At 49.9% G+C, this 21,752-nt stretch overlaps 1 pseudogene; it reads right to left on the reverse strand.

Moving 5' to 3' along the window:
* Positions 1 to 348: 348 nt before the first annotated feature.
* Positions 349 to 1,331, reverse strand: LOC114214432 (prohibitin 1 pseudogene; annotated as a pseudogene).
* Between the last annotated feature and the right edge of the window lie 20,421 nt (positions 1,332 to 21,752).

A 21,752-nucleotide genomic window follows, 5' to 3' on the forward strand; every position in this document is an offset into this window, starting at 1 on the left:
CTCATGAGCTACGAAGGGGTCCTCCCAATACAGGCCACACTGAACAAGCAGGAATGAGTTTGGGAAGCCTAGTCCTCAAGTTCAGGCAATGATGAGAAAATATCCCTCTTACCTACCTCACAATTTGCCTCAAAAGGTTCTTAGAAACCCACACGAGGTTTCCCATCCGGAATTTGGATTTTGGATTCAGTTAGCGTACAAGGAGCACCCGTTGCTGAGTGAACACCCCTCCTGGCACGGGCCCCCTAGGGTACCTACAGAGACGCCTGGTGAACTGGCAGAAGTCTGGGGTTCCGTCTGGGGTCATGTGGCCCCTTTTCCAGAAGCCCTCTTTTCTTCTCTTTTCTTTTTTTTTGAAGTGATTTCACTTTTATTTCCTTCACTTTAAGCCAATCGGGAAATTTCACAGTGATTTCTGGGGCGGGGGCAGAAGGGCGGCGGCACGAAGAGCGGCCGGGCCTCACTGGGGCAGCTGCAGGAGCACAGACTGGCCGGCCGGCAGGTACGTGATGTTCCGGGAGCGAGAGAGCTGGTGCGCGATGTCCTCGGCGGCCTCCAGCTTGCGCAGCTCCACGAGGCCATCGCCCGCGGCGGCGAGCGAGTTGGCAATCAGCTCGGCAGCCTTGGAGTCGCCCTCGGCAGAGATGATGGCCGCCTTCTTCTGCTGCTCAGCCTTTTCCACCACAAATCTGGCCCTCTCTGCTTCCTGCTGAGCCACCTGTTTGGCTTCTACCGCTTCTGTGAACTCCTTCCCGAAGGTCAGATGCGTCAAGGACACGTCATCCAGGATGAGCCCAAAGGTTGCTGCTCGCTCCGTAAGGTCATCGCTCACCTGTCTGGAGACCAGCTCTCTCTGGGAGATCAGCTCTCCAGCATCAAAGCGAGCCACCACCGACTGGAGGATCTCCGTAGTGATGGATGGTAGCACCCGCTCATCATAGTCCTCCCCGATGCTGGTGAGGATGCGGGGAAGCTGGCTGGCAACGGGCTGGAAAAGGATGCGCAGGGTGATATTGACGTTCTGTAAATCTTTGCTACCAGTGATTACTGGCACATTACGTGGTCGAGAGCGGCAATCAAAGATAATAGGTTTCTGTACCCAAGGGATGAGAAAGTGAGTTCCTTCTCCTACCACAATGTCCTGTACACCACGGAACCGGTCAAAGATGACAGCTCTGTGCCCAGCATCCACGTTATACAAGGCAGAGTTCACCACTCCTCCTGCAACAGCTAAGGCCAGGCCGAACTTGCCAATGGACTCAAACACTTTGGCAGCCATGTCTCCTTCTGCTGGACCCACTCACACCTGCTTCCACTCTGACCTCCACATGAATTCCCCCCAGAAGCCCTCTTTTCTAACATAGCCATTTGTCTGCAGGCTGTCTCCTGGTGCTGTCCTTGTTTCCTGGGGTGTCTCTAAGAGCAGTCAAAGCCACACTCACCCCCAAGTCCCATCCCTTTCGGGATGTGGATTTGCTAGGCGTTCCCCCCTGATGTGAGCAGTGAGGGGGAAGGTCAGTGGGAGGGAGCTGGTGAGGGAGCAGGACCGGAATGGGGAGCCGGCTGAAGGTCTTCCCCCCACCGCCCCCACGGCTGTGCTTTTGGTTTGAAGGGAATTAAGAATATCACGTCTTTAAGGAAGATAAGACACTTTTTTGGTTTATTACAATATTTATATCCTATTGCATTACCTGCTGACATTTCGTTTTCCAGAACGTTTGCCTTCAAGGCCAAAACCATGAGTGCATGTGTGTAAACATGCACACAGACACGGGCATTTTTTTGCATAATGGAGGCTTTGGGTTAAGTCAGACCGCTCATATTGTTACGTCATTATCATTACCAAAGAGTTGACCAAAGAGATTAGAGAGGTCAAGGTAAGCTTCTTAACCAGGTGAGGAAAGACAAGGAAAGAGAGCCGTCTCTCCCTGCAGCCAGCCTGACTCCTGGACGTGAGAGGATGAAGGGTGTTGCTGGTTTCCCCTGGGGAAGGAGTCTCAGGACTCCCCACTGCTGACAGGAGGGTCTGGGTCTCTCAGCCAGCCACACACAACCTTCGGGGTCTGGTCTGCCCACACTCAGCAAACTTTCAGGTCAAGTGGCCTCCCAGCTACACTTGTCCCAATACCTGAGTGACCATGCTGAGTGGGGGGGTGGGGGGCAGAGGGAAGCCCAGGGCCCTTCTCAACAGGCCACCATCTCCCATAAAGGGTAGCTGCCGTGGCACACGAGCGCAGGTCACTTGCTGTGGCCAAGGCGGGCCATGGTTTCTCTGGGGCCCCCTGGCTTGCTCGGGGAAGCATACAGTGGGTTATGTCGCCACCTATTGCCTGGTTTGCTCAGCAAGTCAGCCAGAGCCTTCTGGCCTTGGTGGAGAGGGGAAAGAGAGAGGGGAAAGAACTCAAATCCTTTCTGAAGACAGCACCTGGCCTTGGGTGGAGACAGAGGGGAGAGGTTCTTGACGACCTAGGGGAAAGTTCAACCAGCCCTTGCTCGGCTTTAGCCACACGGCCTGGGGCAAGTCCTTCCTCCCCTGGGCCTCAGCCACCTTCCCTCCAATGAGATGCTAAGTGGCGTGGATGCTGGCAGATCAGCAGGGAGGGGGAGAGTAAGGAAAGCAAGGCTCCCAGAGCCGGGGCTGAGCTCAGGCGGCTGTGCGGAGGAAGGCCTGTGGAGGCCAGAGGCCCCGTCCCCACCAGTCCCATGGCGGCGCTGAGGCAGGAAAGGCGGTGGTTCCACCCAGGCTCTCACAAGGAAGAGTCGGGGGACTCTCGGCTAGTTTATTTTTTTTTTGGAGAGGAAGAGAGAGAGACTATCTCAAGCAGGCTCCATGCCCAGCGTGGATCCCGATGAGGCTCAATCCCACAACCGCGGGACCATGACCTGAGCGGAAATCAAGAGTCAGATCCTTAACTGACTGAGCCCCCCTAGGGGCTCTCGGTTAGTTTCTTGACCTCCCCCCCAGGCGAGTTTCTTCCTTCCTTGGTAAGTTCGCCTCACAGAGTCTCCCGAGGAATGAACAAGCCCTCCTGTGAGGGGCCTGGCCGGCCCCACTGCCAAGCAGCGTCACCACCCCGCCACCACACAGCCCAAGTAGCCGTGGGAAGGCTGACTTCGTTAACACCGCCCGATGCACACAGTCTTGTGAGAACGCAAGACAAAGACACAGGCGAATCGGGCCGACGCAGCGGTCTGTGCGGGAGGCCGCCGCGAGAAAACGGAGTCACAAAGCCGGAGGGCCGCGCAGACTGCTGAGACGCCAGGACTGAGGAGCGTCACCAGCTTGAGTCTCCACACCTGCACTTACTGCCTCCGAACCCACGTCAGGGGAAAGGTGGTTTGCTGAGAACAAACTGCGGGACGTGACCTGAGGGGTGGGCCAGACCAGCGCCACCTGGAAGGCATCCATGCCTTGTGCCACCCACGTGAGGAGCCCTTTCAGACATTTTTTGGGACATCAGCCATATACGAGCTGGCTTCCTTGTTCTTCGAGTGTCCCCCTGGCAGAAGGAGAAGACGACACTGTCCCACTCCGACATGCGTGGCGGGTTTGGAGCAGCCGGCTGGTCTTCCTTCAAGGTGCCAGCCGGTGCCACGGGGCGCGCCCCACAGCCCCAGATCCCAGCCCCGTGTCACCCCTCTGATCCATCCTCCGCGGATCCACTGCAGCCAGGTCCCCGGGTTTTGATGATGCTAACACATGGAGACATCGTAAACTGGATAGAAGGCCTCAGAATAAAACGTGGAGCCCTCGGTCTCCCATGCTGCGCTGGTCGGAAGGGCCACTGCTAAGTGTGACGCACATTTTCCCATTTACACACATAAATGTATTCAGACTCCATGTGTTCTTCTCTGGGTTCTATCTTGGTCCTCAAAGCCACAAAGTGTCCCCAGGGGAGCGGTGCTGTGAGCTCTCTTACCACTCCCCTTTGAAAGGCTCACAGTTGCTCCCAATTCTGCCACGTCCTCAACAGTGGTGCAGCAAACAGGCTTTTAGTCCACAAGTGTTAAGTGGTTTTGAGAGACAGAGTCCTACAAGGGGGGACTGCTGGGTTGAGAAGCATGTATTCTTTAACTTTTAATACATTCACGTGGTCTTCCCCAAAGGCTTTACCACACAGTGATCTTCCTGAAACACCCGTCAGGCCACCCCTCTGCTAGGGCTTCCAGCAAGTCTCCTCTGAGGGAAAGCCGGGGAAAGCTGCCGAGCAGGGGGTGGGCAGTGATGGGGCGCTCCCACCACTCCAGGGTGCTGTGTGCACCACACACGTGTGTACGCGCGCGTTGTGGGGGTGCAGGCCAGGCCGGGGACAGGAGAGAAGCAGCCAGAATGGAGGCAGAGGAGGTGGGTGAGGGCTAAAGAGTGAAGACAGAGAGGCACTTAAGACGGCGGGGCTGTGCGGCCACACCAGAGACCAAGGACGAAAGGGCATGTGGGTGGATGCCCTTGCTGGCTGTGGAGACAGGGCATGGCAGAGCAGGCTGTGTGGGGTGCGTGTGTGGGGCAAGGTGGTGGTTTTGGTCTGGGCCCTCCCGAACCTGGAGGGACTGAGGGAGGTCTGACCCCAGGTGATCCCAGGTCAAGATCATGAGGCCTGAGACACCTGGGTGGCTCAGTCAATTGGGCATCTGCCTCTGGCTCGGGCCGTGGTCCCGGGGTGGAGCCCCACATGGGGCTCCCCACTCAGCGGGGGGCCTGCCTCTATCCCTCTGCCTGCCGCTTTCCCTGCTTGTGCGCTTACATGCTGTGTGTCAACTAGATAAATAAAATCTTTTTTAAAAAAGATTTTTATTTATTTATTGAGAGAAAAAGAGAATGATAGAGAGCATGAGAAGGAGGAGGGTCAGAGGGAGAAGCAGACTCCCCGCCGAGCAGGGAGCCCGTCATGACCTGAGCCAAAGGCAGTTGCTTAACGAACTGAGCCACCCAGGCGCCCCTAGATAAATAAAATCTTAAAAAAAAAAAATCATGAGGCCTGGAGCAGATCTGGGAACCATCAGCAAGGTGTTCATGGCCTCTAGAGAAAATCATGCTTCTCAGGCTACCACTCCAGGCCCCGGGTTGAAGGAAGCCCCAGGGAGGGGGGAATAGGAGTCGCCCGGGGGGCCTCTCAGCACCCTGCTTCCCCAGGAACAGAGGCAGCACCTCTTTGAGCTGATCCTGTTAGGGAGGCGCCAGACGGTGGGGGCACAGAACAGGTGCCTCCTGGGTCAGGGAATGTGCTCAGCCCTCGAGCAAGACCTGTGGTCTGGTTGGGTCACTTGTGCGTGGCTGCTGATCGTGGGAACTCATTTGAAATGCTCTGTTCTTTGGAAGTGGGGGGATGGTGGTAATGAGAAGAGTGAAAACAAAGGGCTGCCCAGGGGTGGGAGAAAATCAAGAGCTTCCAGCTGGGAAATTGAGGGACGAGATAAAGAGGGTACCGGTTCGCCCACTGGATTTGACTGCACAGCAGGTCAGGGCGAGATGGCGGGAAGGCGGTGGGATGGAGAGTAGCCGGTGGCGGCGAGTGGAGAAAGCCAGTGTAGACAACTCCCTTGAAGAAGGGTGGTCAGGACGGAAGATGAGGGTCAGGGAGGCTGCAGAGGGAGGATGCAGGGTTGGTAAAAGGGTCCAAGGGCAGTGTGGGTGCTGTAGGAAGGACTGGGTACGCTTACACGAGGACTGAAACAAAGCTGTGGGGAGATCGCAGGGGTCAGGGCCAGAGCCCAGAAGGGGGTACCCCCCCCCCGCTCAGCACTGCAGGGAGCCAGGAAGGCCAGGCCAGGGGGAACCAAGTGCCCAAGGACTGGTGGTTCCCAGGTTTCTCCGGGATTCATCCCAGAGCAGCAGCTCCCCACAGAAGGGAGTGGGCGAGGGAGCCCCATTTGAATGCTCAGGCATTTCCTTATTGGGTACGTCGGAAAGAACTGCTCTGGCTCTTGCTGATCCAACCGGTCTTAATGAATGGCTGTCCCTCCACCCCACCTACTGACTTCACAAGTTTAGTTGAATTCGCACAATTTATACTGGATCTTGCAGGGACAGAGAAAGGTTTTATTTATTTAGAACAAAAACATATGTAACATAATTCTCTCTCTAAAACAGAAAACCCTATAAAATACACAAAGCAATCTCTATTTGTATTTACCCAGGGACATTAACAGCCGGAAGGGGGGCTAGGACTGGGAGAAAAGCCAAGGACTAATTCCATTTAAGAAAAACAAGAAACTGCCTTTTAAAAAAATAGCATTTTTCTACTTGTCAGTAGCTACACTTTCCCCGACTCTGTATGAAAACGTGAAGCAGAAAATAGCACCTGTGAAAACACATTTCATCTGCATCAGTCAGAGATGAGGCAATGGCCAAGGGCTGTGGAATGCCAGCCCCGACTTCCAAGCGCTTCCCTGCAACACAGTGTGCTGGGGAGTTCTTTCCAGAAAGTCCCCCTCGCCCCAGTGATGGAGAACTCCAGCAGCCTGGCCACTCTCATCTGTAGTTCAGTTGAAGAATCTAGGAATCAAATACAGCAGTTAGAAACGCAGTAAGATACAGCTGCCCGATGCAGAGCAATCATAATCTGGAGGTGCCAGGTGCGGCCATGGCCACGCGTCCGAGAGCCAAAGCCGGCCCTGGGTCTGTGGTGACCGCACTGGGTGGCACCAGGGGACAGCGGCCCCTACTGGATGGGTTCTGGGAAACAGTAGCTGATTAACGTGGTGGCTCTGAAACTTCAGATCAAAAACACAGGACAGTCTACCAAAAGATCAGAACAGAAAGGACCTTAAGATCATCCAGCTCAACTTCATTTTTCAGGTGAGGCCCCAAAAGAAAAGACTAATTTTTGAACGCAGGCAGAGCTTTATTCATTACAATTTCTCGACTGTTCCCCAAGGAATGACACTTCCTTAGCCATTTAAAGATGTGAAAACACCCCCAAACAGCTGAATGCTTGCGGCAGCTGCTTTTCAACCAGCAACCACCACCACCTGCCGCACACACTGGGGCAGCACAAGCCGCTCGGGATGCAACCAAACCAGGGGCCTGGGCGAACCTGTGCCGGGCAGCTCTGGGCACAAGCGGCGTCACACTGCCAGACGACACGCACACTGGTGCGGAGAGACAGAGCACCACCGTTCGAGTCCTGGGGGCCGCCGCCTCCGCTGTGCCCGTCTCCTCCTCTATGGCATGGGCCTCTGTCCTGAACCCGCGCCTCGAGCCTCACGCAGGTGCCGCCCGACGAGTGGGCTGGCGGCTTTCCCAGCGCTGCTGAAGCAGAGGTGTGAGTATGGACACTTCTTCCCTTCACGCACAGCGGCGGTCTCTGAGGGGAGGGGACCTTGCCTGTGCCCCCCCCTACCCCCGGGAGCAGCCGTAGCAGCAGGTGGGTACAATCCAAGGCGGGAGGGGGAAGGGGGAAGGCCAATGCTCCCTCCTCAAGTTGTCGATGTGGCTTCTCACTTAGATCTAGGTGGCGTGCTTTCCGTGCCTGTGAGTACTACGGCACTCGGCCCGTGAAGCCTTTGTTGGCTGGCCTTCGTCACCAACTACAGAAAAATATGGCACCTATGAAATTCAACTTACAAATCTCAAAGTCACCGCTCTTATGGAACTTGTTTTTAGTGGGATAAGGAGATGAACAAACACAAAAATCTAAGCGCTATAAAGAAATAAGCAGGCTACGGGGATGCAGAATGATGCACGGTGCTCTTCAACATGAAGTAACGCGAAGACTTCTCTGAGCGGACGTTTAAGCAGGTGGAGCTCTGTGAACAGCCAGGAGAAGGGCTTTCCAGGCTACAGGAACACGGATGCAAAGGCCGGGAGTCCGAGACACGGCTGGAGCGAGGCAGAAACCTCAGCAAGCCAGCATGGCTGGGATGGAGTGAGCGAGGGGAAGAAAGGTAGACCGTGACACTGCACTGGCACCAGGCGCCAAGTCACTGGGGCCACGGAGCCCTCGGGCAGGACTTTCAGGTTTTACTTCAAGCACCGTTGGGGGTTCTGAGCAGAGAAACAACTTTTTAAGAAAGCTGAGTCTGGCTGCTTTGTGGCAAAGAGACTGCAGGGGCATAAAAACAGCAGTGGGGAGAGCAGTCCCCTCTACGCTGGGCTCTCGAGCTACTCTGCCCAGCACCCCTAGGTGGCAGCTGCGAGGTGGTGCCAGGTTCCTGGTCCAGGCCTTTGGAGACTGGCATCTTCACTCTCCATTGGGCAGCACCTCACATCCCATTTATTTCTCCACGAACCCAAGCTGCCATGTAAGTGCAACCATTCTAAGGCCATCGCACTGGACGGGCCACGTGTGGGCTCCAGTCAACAGTCCACTCACCTGCCTGACTAGAGTGAGGCCCACAGCCACTGACGTGGGAAGCATTTGCTGTACTCTGCTGGGCATCTGGACAAGGAAGGGATGGGGGTATGACCATACAGGATGCATGACGGCAGAAACATCAAAAGCACTTGCCTGTCCAACCCCAAGCAAAGTCCTGGAGAAACAACATGCTGGCAGTAATCTGATTATTGGCAGGATCTCTGATGCAATCACCCCGAGAAATGGCCAGCCCTGGGGCCAAAACCAATTTGACATTGCTTCTGATCACTGGCAACTGCTGTCCAGCTTGAGGCCCAGCAGGACTTGCAATGTTCAGGCCCAGAACCTACTGGTGAATCAAGACAGAGCTCAAGCCCGAGAGTCAGTAAGGGGAGAAGGGAGACTCACCGGAGCATCACGGAGCACGATTTAGTCATTCCACCACTAATGCTACCCGTTTGTCACACAAACAAGAGTCATTCTATTGTCAAAGTGAAGGAGTTAATTTACCCTGTATAGATGTGAACCCTTTGCCTCAGGTATCATATATGGTATTTTAAGTCCATAAACAGAAATTTTGGTATAATTACTTATTTAAAAATAAAATCTTGAAAAAAATCATCTCTATACCCAAATGGGGCTCGAACCCACAACCCTGAAATCAAGAGTGGCATGCTCTACTGACCAAGCCAGCCAGGTGCTCTGGTACAACTATTCAGACATTTGAATAAAAAATAAAGATCTAGGGGCACCTGGGTGGCTCAGTCGTTAAGTGTCTGCCTTCGGCTCAGGTAGTGATCCCGGGGTCCTGGGATCGAGCCCCGCATCGGGCTCCCTGCTCGGTGGGAGGCCTGCTTCTCCCTCTCCCACTCCCCCCTGCTTGTGTTCCCTCTCTTGCTGTGTCTCTGTCAAATAAATAAATAAAATCTTAAAAAAAAAAAATAAAGATCTGCCCCTTCCCCACTCAGTTGGTTAAGTGTCTGCCTTTGGATCAGGTCATGATCCCAGGGTCCTGGGGTCAAGCCCCGCATGGGGCTCCCCTGCTCAGTGGGGAGCCTGTTTCTGCCTCTCCTGCTCTCTCTCTCAAATAATCTTTTTTTTAAAAAAAGATTTTATTTATTTTTAAAGGATTTTATTTATTCATTTGAGACACAGAGATAGAGAGAGAGAGAAGAGAAAGCATGAGCAGGGAGAGAGGCAGAGGGAGAGGGAGAAGCAGGCTCCCTGCTGAGCCAGGAGCCCGATGTGGGGCTTGAATCCCAGGACCCTGGGATCATGACCTGAGCCGAAGGCAGACGCTCAACCATCTGAGCCACCCAGGCGCCCCTTATTTATTTGACAGAGACACAGCAAGAGAAGGAACATGAGCAGGGGGAGTGGGAGAGGGAGAAGCAGGCTTCCCGCTGAGCAGGGAGCCCGACGCAGGGCTCGATCCCAGGACCGTGGGATCACGACCCGAGCCAAAGGCAGACGCTCAACGACCTAGCCACCCAGGCGCCCCAATAAAAAATCTTAAAAAAATAAAGACCCATTTCCCTACTTCAAATTAAGGATGGAAATAAACTGCCAATAGTTTTAAAACTCTAAACATAAAAAAAGAACCCTGAAATACTAAAAGGTCACAGACATTTCTTGCTAGTTATGGACAAATGTAAACAGACAATAAGCAAATGAGGAGAAGCTTCCCTAGTAATCAAGGAAACACAAATTCAAACATCAGAAAGGCACGATGGGGCCCCTCCCACAGGTAAGGGCTGCACTCTAGTCCACAGAAATGGGAGCACCAGCGCCTGGAGCCTGGGTGGAAAGCTGGCTGCCTTAGCACACCGGGCTGGGGAGCCCCCCCATCCACAAGGTTGCGCTCAGGCTTGTCCGCACCCCCTTCAATGGGGCTCTTGGGCTCTCCTTTTGCTTTCTTCCCAAGTCCAAAAGTCCCCCACACTCCTTCCTCTCAGGCATCAAGCTGCCTATTAACCTGGGAGGAGGAGCAAATTTGGTCTCCTTTTACTTCAAACTCTTCTACTAAGTTTCAAGGTCTTTCATTATACAATGTCCCAGAGATGCGCTTTCTTAGGGAAGGAACTGTTCTTTTGTGTACGAGGACCTCTTCTGCTCTCCCAAACCAACCAATTAAAAATGCACAATATTTCTATCCCTGCCACATCAAAGATTCAGTATGATAAAAACATTAACAGCAGGTCAAAGGGTTAAAAAAAAGCTTATCTTTGTGACAGGAAGGCATCTGCTACCAATCACTCCTGATAAAAGCTTTTAATAAAAACATTTCCTTAACATGATAAAAAGACGACTGTCTCAGCCCAAAGTCCGCATCATGCTTACGAGCTGAGTGGCAGTTCCATCACAGCCAGGAAAGATGCGGATGCTCAGGGCTGTCACCACTATTCAACACTTCTGGAAGCACTAGCCCACATGTTTTGATGGGCTCTGAGTAAAATAAGAAATGCAACTGGTAGAAATATTGGGATATGATGACCATATATCTAGAACATCAGGGAAGCAACTGACCAGCTAGTGTAACTGACAGAACTATCAAAAAACTAAAAAATTCACAAACGTGTTTGGTTACACAGAAACAGGCAATATTTATAGAAAGGACACCTGACTCTGTAACGTTGCTTGATCAGGAACATGCTAATTCTAATGAGATCCCCTCTCAGATGTACCAAACTGGCAAAAATTAAACTAACAACAGAAATGATAGCAAAGCTATGGGACAGAATCTCTCAGATGCTACCAGAGGGGACATAATTGGTACAGCCACTGAAGAGATCAATTTAGCAATACCTAGTTCAGTTGAAGAAATACAGATCACAACCCAAGGATACATTTAGTTAAGTGTCACAGAAAGATCAGGTGTGGGGACAGTAACTACAATGCCTCCTGTTACTGTTAAGAATATTGTAAAACCGGGCACCTGGGTGGCTCAGTCGGTTAAGCGTCTGCTCTGGCCTAGGTCATGATCCAGGGGTCCTGGGATCGAGTCCCACATCAGGCTCCCCTCCCTGCTCAGCTGGGAGTCTGCTTTTCCCTCTGCCTCTGCCCCTTCCCCACTACTTGTGCTCTTTTTCATGGGAAAAAAAAGAATATTGTAATACCCTCCTAGGATGGAATGCTAGTCATTTTTTTTTTTTTTTTAAGATTTTATTCGTCAGAGAGAGAGAGAGCACGCCAGCACAGGCACACAAGCAGGGGGAGAGGCTGAGGGAGAGGGAGAAGTAGGCTCCCCACTGAGCAAGGAGCCTGGTGCAGGACTCGATCCCAGGACACTGAGACCATGACCTGAGCTGAAGGCAGATGCTTGACTGACTGAGCCATCCAAGCGCCCCTAACTCATCGTTTTTTAAAAATGAGGTGGTAGTTCTTTGAGTGCTAACTTAGAGGTCACCCAAAATGTATTTAAATTTTATTTATTTAAGCAATCTCTATGTCCAATGTGCAGCTTGAACTCATGGACCCCAAGGTCTAAAGTCACATGCTCTTCTGACTGAGCCAGTCAGGCGCCCCCAAAATGTATCTGAACACAGTATGGTACAAAATATAGGATTCTATTTGTGAGGAAGATTGCATATACACCCACATTCTCAAATATTCACAATAAACCCTTCAGGAAGGATACATATAAAACCTCAACAGTGGTTACCTTCTGGAGAGTGGGCCTGGGGACTGGGAGCTTTATACTTCACCCGCCCCCCCCCCCCCGTTTTTTAAAACTGTAAGCATGTAGCATTTTATAATTTAAATACAAAAAGTTGTGGGGGTGGGGTGGGTAGAAAGCACTGAAGTGCAGAATGCTGATAATTGTCAGAGAGGTAATGCATATGCGGGCAGATTGGCATGCCGGCCTTTTCTACCTTTAGGTTTGAAAATCTCAAGGAAAAGCTTAATAATAATCAACTGAAAAAAGAAAAAAAATGTTTCAGTCTAGTCTGTGTTCCATGAAATGACTTGAGACATAAATCCTGTGATCAATAGTCACTCAGCGCGAAGATGTTCCCAGGAACGCTGATGATAGAGATAACCAAAGGATCAGATAACCAAAGGATCATTTTAAGAGGTTTAGTTAGTTGAATTTTCAAAGTGGAACCAATGAGAAGTAACACTTTAGCATAAATGTAAAGGTATCAAAATGGAAAAGTTCACATTTCGCAAATCCAATTCTCGTAGCACACTGAGGTGCAGTCAGAGAAAAAGGTCATCATGTCTCCATGGCTCAAGGAAAGACAAGCCCGGAGACCTACAAAGACAAAAGCAGCCAGACTTAGGGAACACAGACCAAGTTCCAACAGGTAGACTCCCGCTGAATATATGAATACTAAACAAGTGGCTTCCAAGGAGAGCATACCCAGGCCTGGGGAAAAGGCGGCCAATGTGAAATCGAAACTCCAGCAAGGATATGATCGGTGTCTACAATAACTGCACATAATAGAGAGCAGTAATCAAAGAAGAGTGTGAACGTGTAACAGAGAAGCCCGAGAAGTGATGTAATCCTGGAAGCCTGAGCCGGAGGCTGCAGAGCCCAGGATGTTGATGCTGGAGACCCGAGTACAAAGCCCTGGGGCCGGCCAGGCACGGTGAGCAGGGTGAGCAGGGTTCCCACGGAGTCCGGTGCCAGCCCCGCCCTGTCTCCCAGCCCTGTCCAGACCACTTCCCTCTAAGGCCATGGCAGGGAACTAGAGTGAACGCCTGACCGTCAGCCTTGAGCGGCATCTGTGAGGAACGTCGGCAACAGTGGGTCTTTGAAAAAACTGATGAGATCCCTCTTCAAAATCCCAGAAAATGCACAAACATTGTACATAAAGGGGAAAATTCATAGCCCCTCTCTGAAGCTGTTCTCTTAACTAGTTCTCTTTCTTAAAACACATCACTCAGCCAATTGGAAGAACCTAGTCTGGGTATCTCGAGTGATTCAACTGAAGGAGAGTAATTTGAGGAGGAGCCCTAGCCCGCTCATACTCTGACGTGACGTTCTGGCCCGTAAGGTCCTCCTCCAGCGCGTCCTTCCTGCTCCTGCCACCGTGCCAGGCAACTGTTCGAGGTGGACCCTCACTGCTGGGCCCTCCTTCATCGGCCGCTCCCCACCCTGGTCCTGGTTCTCTGGCTCCACACGGACCCTTACTATGCTGTCCGGGGTTGGCCTCCACCTGGCAGTCATCCAGCTCAGCAACCTGGCCCTTCCCTCGGCTATATCCCTCCACTCCTTACTGCTGCCACGCATCGGGGCTATTCAGTGGTCTTCCCTACCTGCCAGGGAATGCTCTCAAGCTCTGAGTGGTCCCCCAAGCCCAGGCTCTCTAGGCTTAAACTGAGCCAGAGAGCACTCCTGGGCCCTCCCCCCCGTGGGGGTGGCCAGGACCCACCACACAGCCCTGCTGCACGTCCTCCGATGACCACTGTCAGAGCTTATGGCCCTCGGGTGCCACAGTGCCACGGTGAAGGCAGCAGGGTATATGGTCAAAGAGGTAAAGAGTGCCACCCAACTGCCATCTTCATTCCAAAACCAGGTTTGTATTTAATGATACAACAGAAACCCAGAGGGATTAATGGACTTGGCCATGGTCACAGCAAGGGAGTGAAGATGGAGGAGCCACATTTCCCATTTCTCAAGCCCGTGATGAGTGGTAAAGGGCACTTCCATAATCGCGGATTTTGAAAATTAGAAAAAGGAACCTAGTTATCTCCTGAAATTTAATTAAGTAGCCCTCACTGATTCCTTACCCACAACGAACACAGAATCCACTGAAGTAAACCTTAGTAGGAAGCAGGTCGGGGGCCCATTACAGCTCTGTGTAATGTGAAGAGAGGTGAAGGGGCCAAAAACCCTGCCAGGGGAAATGTTTTTCCAGGAAGGGGCACAATGAAAAGGTGCCAACCTCAGTGGAGCTATTTATAGTCACACAACAAAGGGAGGACTTCAAGGATTCCTCCTGAGCTGGGAGAAAAGGCATTTCACAGATCTCAAAAGATCAAGGGACCATGTCTAACAGTTTGCCTGAAAAACGACAGGGTCCTCATCTGACAACAAGAGAATGCCTGCCCGGCCCAGTTAACCTTAAGAAAATACAACTACATTTGGAGGAGGAAAAAAAAAGTGGAGATTCAGAGAGAAAATCTGAAGAATTAATGATACATAAAATTACAAAAATACCTTTAAACGAGTTATTATTTGTTTAGGACTCAGACAAGTCTTACTGGAGACATGAAATGTCTTTATAGACTCAAAAGTAGATTTGAGAATTTCTTCTTAATCTCTATGGGAAGAGGGAGGATTCAAATAAATTCCCCATCTAGATCCAGTCACATGTTGTGGGGAAACAATGATTGGCTCCCAGGGTTTTCCTGGCAAATGACCAGTCCAGCCCAGACACAGGAAGGCTATTTGGAACAAGGGAACCCCTGACCCAGGGGACACCTCTAGCTTCAGCGTTGGCATCAAGCTCTGTGGGGCCTGCTGCTTTAGTGCTCACTTCCGGCCGACTCTCTGAACCAGGATTAAATATCAGAATTTCAGCTAAGAATGTACTCTCTGCAGCGTGGCCTTTATTCCCACCTGAGCCTCTGAGGAACTTCTCTGGCTTCCCAGAAAACATTTCTTATTTTTATTTAGTTCTTTTTAATTTATTTGAGAGAGAGAACATGTGCACGTTAGGAGGAGAAGGAACAGGGAGAGAGGGACAAGCAGACTCCATGCTGAATGCGGAGCCTGACATGGGGCTTGATCTCTCGACCTGTGGAGATCATGACCTGAGCTGAAATCAAGAGTTGGTCGCTTAACTGAGCCACCCAGGTGCCCCAAGACAACATTTTAAAAAACATCTGTTAAGATACTCTCTTCCTGGGCGCCTGGGTGGCTCAGTTGGTTAAGCGACCGCCTTTGGCTCAGGTCATGAGCCCGGAGTCCTGGGATCGAGCCCCACATCGGGCTCCCGGCTCAGCGGGGAGTCTGCTTCTCCTTCTGACCCTCTCCCCTCTTATGCTGTTTCTCTCTCTTTCTCAAATAAATAAAATCTTAAAAAAAAAAAAAAGATACTCTTTTCCTGAGGCTGCTCATGCAACATGGCTCAATCCTCTTAATTCTACAGCTCAAAGGCTTCAGCTTAAGTATGGAAAGCTGAGAAAAAGGGAGAAACTCCTAAATACCTAAGAGAGGGAGACAAATCCAGGGGCACCCAGTGGTAACACTCCAACTGAAAAAAGCTGCTGAGTAATACTTAAAGCTTCAGATTTCATCTGGGGTTTAAATTTCAAATCCAATGAAATGGTCACAGTTGTTTATACATAAGCACAAAGACCTCCACAGGAAGGGTCTAATTCTCTGAGCTTCATTCCTTCATTCCTTCATCCCAAATCTGCAAAGTGGAAACAACAATTTCTCCCTCAGAAATGCTGGGAAGATTAATGGGCTTGTGAATATTATGACGCGCTACAGACCTGGAATAATGCTCAGACTCTAGGGAGAACTGTTGAAAACCCTTCACCCTGAGCACTCCTGTTCACTCACTGCAGACCTTGGCTTACTCCCACAGGTCAAACATGAGAATAGGAATTCCAAAAACCATACAGAAACAGTGATGCGTGTAACCATATACATACTCAAAAGAGCTGGAAGAAGAGATTTGAACTTACAAAACATTTAATTAACATCCTTCACATGAAAAAGGGTTCTTACAAATCAATACTTAAAACGACCCAAGAAAAGAGTGGGCAAAGGAGGTCAACAGGCAGTTCGCATAAAGAATATAGATGGCCAATAAACACACAAAAAGCTGCTCAACTTCACTAGATATTGGGGATATACAGATTAAGATGACATAAGCACTTGTATCCACTATTTCAGGGGGAAAAAATCCACCTGGGGAAAAATTGGGGAAGCTACTGTAAGAGTTGGTACCCAGTGCAAAGGATCCTAAAGCATTTTGGTTGGCTCCCACCTGCTCAGCCTTAAGAAGAAGGAGTGGATACCCTGCCCGTGTATAAGAACTCCTGACCGGGCGCCTGGGTGGCTCAGTTGGTTAAGTGACTGCCTTCGGCTCAGGTCATGATCCTGGAGTCCCGGGATTGAGTCCCACATCGGGCTCCCTGCTCAGCGGGGAGTGTGCTTCTCCCTCTGACCCTCCCCCCTCTCATGCTCTCTCTCTCTCTCAAATAAATAAAATCTTTAAAAAAAAGAACTGACCGATTTTTCAACTGCTACATTTTTTTAAAGAAGATTTTATTTATTTATTTGACAGAGAGAGACACAGCGAGAGAGGGAACACAAGCAGGGGGAGTGGGAGAGGGAGAAGCAGGCTTCCCGCGGAGCAGGGAGCCCGATGTGGGGCTTGATCCCAGAACCCTGGGATCATGACCTGAGCTGAAGGCAGACGCGTAATGACTGAGCCACCCAGGTGCCCCTCAACTGCTACATTCTTAAATGTGAATAGGCAACCAAGAAAACACCAACTATTTGTGGAAAGTCTGCAACATGGGAAAGAGAAAGGTCAAAGCAAATAGACAGAAAAATAAACATTTCAGAGAACAAGAGACAATGTACAAGAATGGTCCTTAGCTTCTAGAGGTACACAGGGAAATGGGAAATCCTGTGGATGAAATGATAGCATTACTGGGATCCACTTCAAATTAACCTGACAGTGCTAGGGTTGGGGAGGAAATGCGTGGGGTCAGAGACGGAAACATTGGCTTTATGTTGATAACTGTTAAACCTAATGGCTGAATACACGGGAGAATCATTATTCTACTTGCTTAAGTTTGGGATTTTTCATAATACAAAAGTGTGGGGGGGGGAACGTGGGATACTACGAAAAAGGGAAATTGGAAAAGATCTTGCGGTTTCAAATCTTTGATTGCTGAAATGAAAAAAGCCAACAAGAAAGAGATGGAAGATGAGGTATGTTTCCCTGGAGGGTGAGGGAGGAGAGAAAACTTAAGAGAGACATAAAGGACATAGAGAATCCCTGCAGAAGGTCCAACATCCAATGAACAGGAGTCCTAGAACAAGAGAACGGGGGGGGGGAGGAAAATTTCATTAAAGAAATCTGGAATTGCTTAGCTCTCAAGAACCTGAACCTCCAGAATTAAGGTGCCTATATAAAGGACCTGAGCTTCTGGGGGTACCTGGACACACTACTGTGAAATTTTAGAGAAGGTAAAAATAAAGAGATATACTTTTACCAACATCTGGAGTTGGTGAGGAGGAGCTCTGAGAAGGGAGAGGAGTACTGACAGGAGAGCCATTTGGGGGTGGGGTGGGGTCTGAGGGGAGAGCTGTGAGGGCAAGGTGTGGAGGGAGGCACAGTTTGAGAGCAGAGATCTTTTAAGTGGGGTCTGGGCAGTGGGACAGAACTAATTGGGGGGCAAGTCCTAGTTTCTAATGAGGAAGGGAGCTTTCAACTGGGGGATAGGCTGTAAGTGGGGAGGGGGTTCTTTTCATTCTAAAATCTATACCCAGCTATGTGTCTGTAATCAAGTGTGAGTTGGACATATAAGGAGGTGAAAAATTTATCTCTTAAACATCCAATTTTGGATGTTACTTGAGAATATCAGAAGAAGAAAGTAAACCAAGAAAAGAGATCCAGTAAATAGTGGATGCAACCCAGGAGAAAAAAGAAATCCCAGAATGGCAGCTATGCATCAGCCTATGGGACACTCTGTATAGACCGGTACATAAAACAGGACATTTCTAAGAGGGAGGACCCTGAGAAGAAAGGAGAGTCATTGACTAAATGGTACCACACAGTTTTTGAAGAGGTAAGGATAAAAGCAAACAGTTCAAGAAACAAAAACAAATGCAGTTTAAAATTGTAGGAAAAGAAAAGCTCTTAAAAGGGGCACCTGGGTGGCTCAGTCGTTAAACGTCCTGCCTTCGGCTCAGGTCGTGATCCCAGGGTCCTGGGATTGAGCCCCACATCGGGCTCCCTGCTCCACGGGAAGCCTGCTTCTCCCTCTCCCACTCCCCCTGCTTGTGCTTCCTCTCTCGCTGTGTCTCTGTCAAATAAATAAATAAAATCTTAAAAAAACCCAAAAACACAGCATTGGCTTTTCAGTTAGTAACAGTCTCATCATACAAGTGGAGCATAGAAAATACTGTCTTTAGCTTATGAAATCAAAAACATCACTGTAATATTTTCATTATAATAATCTAACAGGGGCTGAGAACAGTGACCTAACTATAAAGGAGGAAAGAAAGAGTATTGTATCATATCACAACAAGAAGTCAACCGATAAAAGTCCAAAACTGACCAAAAAAAAATCAAGAAATCGTAATATAAACGTAACACTTAGCTACGTGGAATACAGAACATCTAGTTACGTAGAAAATCCCCAGGAGAAACAGAAGTTAAAATCGGTTTCCTTTGGTAAATGCTTTAGTTTTTTTTTTTTTTTTTTTAACGTGTGGCTCAGGATTTGACTCTGGCTCTTTCACTTACTAGCTACGAACCTTGGCAGGTTAGCCTCTTCACGTCGAACTCATTGTTTATAAAACGGAGAGGACACCTATGTTCTAGAAATATTGAATTAATCCACGTAAAACATGTAAGGGTGCCTGACACATTGAATATGTTTAATAAATACTTTGATCAAAATTAAACTATGAAAAAGGTGCATAAACAGTAAGTAATGCTACCAAAACAATCTGGAAGAAAAATAAGACAAACCGAAAGCCAAGAACATTAAAACCATGCCTAGGTAAGATGCCGGGTCGGGGGGCGCCTGGGTGGCTCAGTCGTTAAGCGTCTGCCTTTGGCTCAGGTCATGATCCCAGGGTCCTGGGATCGAGCCCCACATCAGGCTCCCTGCTCAGCAGGGAGTCTGCTTCTCCCTCTCCTGCTCTCCCTGCTTGTGCGCTGTCAAATAAATAAATAAAATCTTAAAAAAAAAAAAAAAAAGATGCCGGGTCGGGGAGTCCCCTTGGTCTATCCAAACCTACCAGTTAACCTTGGAAACTCGCTCAAGTTCTGCCTTCTCCAGGAAGCTTTCCCCATCACTCCTGGTGTGGACCAGGATCACCTCTGAGCTCCCAATTCGGTCCCCCCCACTGCTCCCTTAAAGCTTCTCTTCTCCAGAACAGCTTTAGTCCCTTCTTCCACTGCCCACAGGTCATCCTATAGAGGCTTTGGCATTATGGTCTTCCTCCTCCAGCCAAATTCCCACTTAGAACTAGAATCCTACTGACAGAAAGCTCCCTCCCAGCCTTTCCAGATGGGAGGCTTCATGCTCCTGCCTCCTTTCCATTCCTGCTCGTGCGTTTACCTCCAGGCTGTCATTGCCTCTCCAAAACCTGCCACCTGCCCTTCAAATGTGCCCTCCCCCTGCCCCCCTTCAGAACCTGCTTAGCATGAGCTGGAAAGATCACATCTTTCCCCTCCTCTGAAACCTACAGAGCACAGCCCACACTCCAAAGAGGACTGAAATGCTGGGTGATCCACAACGGACCTCAGCTCTGAATTCCTGGTCTTCTCCCCACCGCTCACACCTGTGCCCAACGCTGCCCTTCCTTCAGGCTGGGCTCAGCAGCGTTTTCCCCTCTCCCTCCCCTTGCTCTCTGGGACAAGCGGCCCTCTTACTCGTCATTGCTCCCCACGGCCCTACTCTGTGGTGCTAGGAAGGGGTGCCACTCATGGGTCTCTATACACCCAAACAGGTCAGAGTCCTGCTTTGGGATTTTCCCAACTGAAGCCCTGGCTGGTACAGGAAGAAGAGGGAGGTATGGGGTAGGGAAGAGTTCGCTCTCAAACAGAAAGGCTGCGGAAGGGACCCCCGGGCACGCTTTACGGTGGGAGAGCATGCAGCAGAGACGGGACGAGGTCCTCAAGACCTTCAGAGCTGCAGGTCTCCACCTGCCCACGGCCTGGCTGTTCAGTAACTCTGATTCTGCGAGCTCCCCAAATCCCTTCAGCAAATCTCTTTTTTAGCTGATGCTAGCTGAAGACAGGTTTCTGTCACTGGCAAGGACGAGTGTACCGACAGCCAATAACGAGAGCCAGCCTGGAGGATATGGTTTCAAAGAGGCTGGTCTAGCATTTCAACTATTTTACACTTGATCCAACCAACATTTACTGAGTGCCCGTCATGTGCTGAGCATGGTTTCAGATGCTAGAAAATACAAAGACAAGGAAAAGACATGGTCTCTGATCTCAAAAAATGTAGTCTGTTATGACCAAGAGCTTCGAGAACATAATTGAGAGAACACTCATTCTACCAGAAGGCTCAACATCTTGGAAGACAATATGAAGACAGATCACTAGGATTTAACATCTTGGAAAATAACAAATTTTGTCAAAACTAGGTTGTCAAAAAAGAATCTGAAAACATGGACATTTTAAGTAACTGACTAGTCACAAGTACAACAGAAAAAGAGCGTAGCAGAGAGAACACCGAAGACCCAGAAGCCAAAATATGTTACAATCTCAACAGCAGTGGGAGTGGAGTAATAATGGCTATTTTCTTTTTTTTTTTTAAAGATTTTTCTTTATTTATTTGAGAGAGAGAGAATGAGAGACAGAGAGCACGAGAGGGAAGAGGGTCAGAGGGAGAAGCAGACTCCCTGCTGAGCAGGGAGCCCGATGCGGGACTCGATCCCGGGACTCCAGGATCATGACCTGAGCCGAAGGCAATCGCTTAACCAACTGAGCCACCCAGGTGCCCCATAATGGCTATTTTCGACCCAAACACAGTCATAGGTAATTTGACAAAACACCCAAGACATAGGAATATCTGGGAAACCATCTAAAAACTCATCAGGTCCAAAATGCCTTGGAGACAGAGAAAGCTGGGGGCAGGAGAAGGGGAGAGTAGAGACAAGAAGTAGCTGCACTGCTGGATTTTCCCAGATCTGTTTCCAGGATGGACCCTGGAAGAACTGGGTCTTCGCTAAATGGCAGGACATGCCAGATGACAGTCCAAAATGTCTGGTAAAAAGCCAGCAAACCTCTCTTCCTGCTGCACATCAACAGCTGCCAAACAGGAGAAGTCCTCTGGCTCACGTCTCCGTTCAGAAAACCCACAAATACTCCAATGTCCCCGAAAGACCCGAAGGCCAGGGTCACAGGGTCAGAGTCCATGACAAAGGCAATGTTGACTTCTGATACCAACCGGTTGTTTTTGACAGGGCCGAGAACAGCAGTTTTTAGATCACTTGTGAAAATGTCTGGGATGAATAGGCCTTTTCACTGCCGCCTTCTCTCCAACCTCTTTTGTAGAGAGATATAGGTAGCAACAAAGGGGAGATTTATTACCATGAGCCCATTCGGCAGCTGTTTTCTTGTTGCTCCTTGTTTAACTTCTCTCAAGAGAGCAGAGTTATCTACCCAGCTAAGCAGGTGTTGAAGGCAGGTGATTTTGTTTCCATTAATTTTCTTAAGTAATAGTAAACCAGACTAGAGAGCCCGCTCATGAACTCCCGGGGAAACCTTAACCCTATGGCTGCTAGACCACAGGGCG

This window comes from Eumetopias jubatus, unplaced genomic scaffold (assembly GCF_037043125.1).
Source record: "Eumetopias jubatus isolate StellerSeaLion01/CBP00866 unplaced genomic scaffold, mEumJub1_p1.0 scaffold_12, whole genome shotgun sequence".
Classification (NCBI taxonomy): domain Eukaryota; kingdom Metazoa; phylum Chordata; class Mammalia; order Carnivora; family Otariidae; genus Eumetopias; species Eumetopias jubatus.